The following is a 4,415-nucleotide window of genomic DNA, read 5'->3' on the forward strand; positions in this document are numbered from 1 at the left end:
GCGTTTACCTGGTCGCGGTTTTCATTGTTTACTTAGAGTCTGTCACGTGAGGACCTAGTAAATTACGATAATTTTGACACTATAAGATGTTGGTTGATAACTGTGTTGATAAAATAAGTTATGCAACTTCATTATACTTTATGCACCATGCCAAGAATAATAAAATTATGATAAATTTATCAGTTTTATTTAATGCTTCACCAGTCATTTCCCATATCTTTTCTTTATGTACATTATTTCTATGCATATTGTTTGCCATGTCAAAAATCTCCTCATACCCCTGAAAAACTTCAATATTATATATATATATATATATATATATATATATATATATATATATATATATATATACAACCTCTCATACATGGTGTCAACAACAAAATAACTAATTTCTATGACTATGACTCTATACTATGAGGAAAAGTCGGGGTTGTAGGCCACGAAACGAACGGGTACGATACAGGACCTCGTTCACACGAAACATCATCCACCCGTTGGTTGGGACGGGTGGCTAACGGCCGTCAAACCGGACGAGGTTTCTTGGAAAGAAAGCCGAGCCGATTCGGACGGCTGACGACCGAGGTCCGCCGTCTGCCTGACGGGTCGTGTGAACAGTTGCATTTGAATACACGTAAGAAAGCTAGACGCCGCTTAACCGACGGCCAGCCTGTCGGAAAGAAAACGGGTCGTGTGAATCGGCATTAATTGCACACGAATACACACATATGTACTTACATATAAATATACTTCTAAATATTTTCTTCCTAAGCTATGAAGAATCCCTTGTCATTATAACCACATATTAAGCTCAGAAACCTTTTCCTAATTTCCATACAAATAGAGTAATATTGAAACCTTTGTAAAGGTTTCCACGCGAGAATTTAACATCTGTTTAATCCCTATTATCTTTCAAAAGAAACCTGAAGAATATCTTTATCTCTAGAGAGAGATTTTAATCGCCTGGCTGAGTGAAGTGGAAAAGATCATATTACTGCTATCTGAGGTGGAAGGATCTCTTAAAATATTCTTACGATTTTGGTGTCTACATCTTGGTATATCTCGATCAAGGTATTTTGTAATATTTGCTTAATGCTAATGATACACTGTTATGACCTAAGTTGTTTCTTTTTATGCATCTATTCTGTTATGTTTATTCACATTTTTCTAAGAAGACTGGACACACAAATAGTTATTCTGCTTATTACAGTGATATTGAAACGTTAAGAATAAGCTTTCCAATAACTATAAACTATATACATACATACATATATATATATATATATATATATATATATATATATATACATATATATATATATATATATATATATATATATATATATATATATATATATTATATAAAATACATATATACATTATTTTATCAAAATTAGTTATTTAAAGTACATCTAAATGTTGGCTTTCCTTGAATCATTTTTGAATGACTTAAACTGGCTGCTCCTCATTTTCACTAGATGTAAAACCGATACAAAAAAATATGCTAAATATCACAGTAATAGAAATTTCATAAATATGAGAGAGAGAGAGAGAGAGAGAGAGAGAGAGAGAGAGAGAGAGAGAGAGAGAGAGAGAGAGAGAGAGAGAGAGAGAGACAGCCATCCCCTTCAGCAGTTCCCTTCTAGACAGCCAGTCTTGAGATAGCAGATTTCACCGACAATTATCGAGAGAAAACCTACTGACCATAATTCAAGTAATGTGACCCTTATTCACATGGAATGAAGATCTAAGAAAGATGCAATTAGTGTTGCACAGAAAATTGTAACTTTACCATAGGTTACAACTTGAAGATGACCCTATTATTAACATGATGCAAACTTACTAAAGGATATTGTAGGTATTAATTTTTATCAATTTCCCTTCAGCGTCAGACTTCCCAAATTCAATTAATTAACGATCTTTTTCAAGATTAAGAATCCTATATTGTAAATGATATTTTGAGAATAGTAAAATGAGAGGCTGTGCGTTCAAGTAAAAACTTTGTGAAGTTGACCTCTATCTCTACGTGAGACGCCATCCTTTAAGTGCGTTTCCATGAAGCTAGTTTTGGGGATCTAATAGATAATGCAAAGACGGATGTGATCACTAAATCAGAAAAGCCTCCCGGCACCTTTTCACTTCATTTCCCTAAAACCGAAATATATATTTCATGGCTTTCTTTTCGTCACTGGAAAATGAAAGGAAGAAATGTCGCGATAAAGTTGTGGTGCCCTAATGGAAACTGTATCGGTCAACCGATCAGAAAAGGAGTTTTACAAAAAATATTATGCAAAACGAAATAAAAATATAAACATTTTCGAAAACCAAAACATAAAAGGTTTATAAAGGTTCTCTAACATTTGTTTTCACACAGAAAAAAAAAAACCACACACTAAAGATAAAAGCTTGAAAGGTTCGATCTATGCATGTGTATCATTGAAATTGAATAAGAGAAAATATAAATCAATTATGAATGAACAATTGCTTAATAGAATACATTAAAAAAAAAAAACACCTTGAAGAGCTGTATTACAAAATGTAATCAGCTGGACCTCAATTGATGATACCTTTTAATACAATAATTACAATTTATATTTGAAATATTTAACATAAATATGAGTGGGGATACATCAAAGTGGTGAAAGGGTTTGGGTATCGCCATGACCAGCAAAGTTGTACTAGTCAGGGCCACCCATACGAGGTTGGTTTGCTGTGAGCGATCAGACGCTAATCTCCCACCATCACTAATACGCAAAGGCAAGCGGGTGATGGAAATTGGCCTAGTAGCCCCAGACACGAATTAACATGTCTGAGGCCATTGTCCTCCAGTAGACTAGAATTGTTGCATTCATTGTTGTTGTTGTTATTGTTGTTGTTCTTGTGTGTGCGTATACATACATACATATGCATATATATATATATATATATATGTGTGTATATATATATATATATATATATACACATATATTTATATATGTGCATATGTATACTCTGTACAGTACATCATATATATATATATATATACATTTATCTATATATATATGTATATATGTGTATATATATATATTTATATATATGTATATATATATATATATATTTATATATATATATATATATATATATATCTATATATATATATATATATATATATACTTTTATATAAATCATAGATAGAAAGTCTGAACTGAAAAAAATATAAAGATTACAATTGGAAGAAAAAAACTTGATGAAATACTGCATTAATCTAGTGTTAGAAAATGTAATTAGGCGAAACCTGATACAATTTACCTCGAGAAAATCAAAACAATGAAATAATTGTTATTTTATTAAATAATATCAAATTTAGAAGTAAGCCAAAAGAAAAGATAAAAAACATATGTAAGCACAAGATTATTACATAAGCATATATGTAAAAACTACTGACCCATATGAAATTATAAAAACCTTAAAAAATGCGTAATATCCTTCTCACTTTCTCTTTTGAATAGTTTGAGGAATAACCACATCACTAAGTGTTATTACACCGAATATGAGAAATTTTATGTTACAATTATGTTACATATTTAAGCCTAAATAAACTACCATACAATTCTTACTAAAATAACATACAAAAATATATTTTCATTGAGGATAAGCCAACACTAAATTATGTAATTTCTTAATTCCTAAATGTCCTGAGAGAGAGAGAGAGAGAGAGAGAGAGAGAGAGAGAGAGAGAGAGAGAGAATAGCACTCAAAAGTGTGCAGTACTTTCATAAATAAACTAAAAAACCGATACTTGATTAACCTTAAAGAGCAAGTGAAAAAAGGACTAATAAATAAAGAAGGCTGAAAACGATACAATTTGGCATAGCAGACGTATTGACATCGCAATGGCCATAATTAAACACTAGTCTGCAAAGTGTAACTTGTTGACTGTACCTAATACGGCTTTTATTTACAACAAATTAAACATGATTCTTCAAGTAAAACAGTATTCCAAGTTGAATCACTAAACACTATTCTTATGTAAATTAGCAAAAAATCACCATTATGTAAAAAAAAAAAAAAAAAAAAAATGCGTCCTTTTAACGAACATCAACAACGGACACACGGCTCAGGTATATTTTAGTTTTCCCAATTATGAAAAACAATGCATAAACAAATAATAGGCTTCAGGAATGATTTTATACATTCAGAAAAAATTGGATCACTTAAACAGAATACAAAACAACATTTATAATTAAATTATATTCTCAAAAGGTAGTAGGATCACTAACATCAAAATCAGGTAAGTCCGATCGACAAAATATCCCACCAAACACAGTAATAAAATTACATTTTGGACGCCACGAAATGTGTTGACAGTGAGAAGACTTCGGATTGACAGCGGTGAAATGAAAACGCCAAAGAAGCTCTCGTAGGATTCTGACTTTCCT

The sequence above is a fragment of the Palaemon carinicauda genome, chromosome 3 (assembly GCF_036898095.1).
Source record: "Palaemon carinicauda isolate YSFRI2023 chromosome 3, ASM3689809v2, whole genome shotgun sequence".
Taxonomy (NCBI): Eukaryota; Metazoa; Arthropoda; class Malacostraca; order Decapoda; family Palaemonidae; genus Palaemon; species Palaemon carinicauda.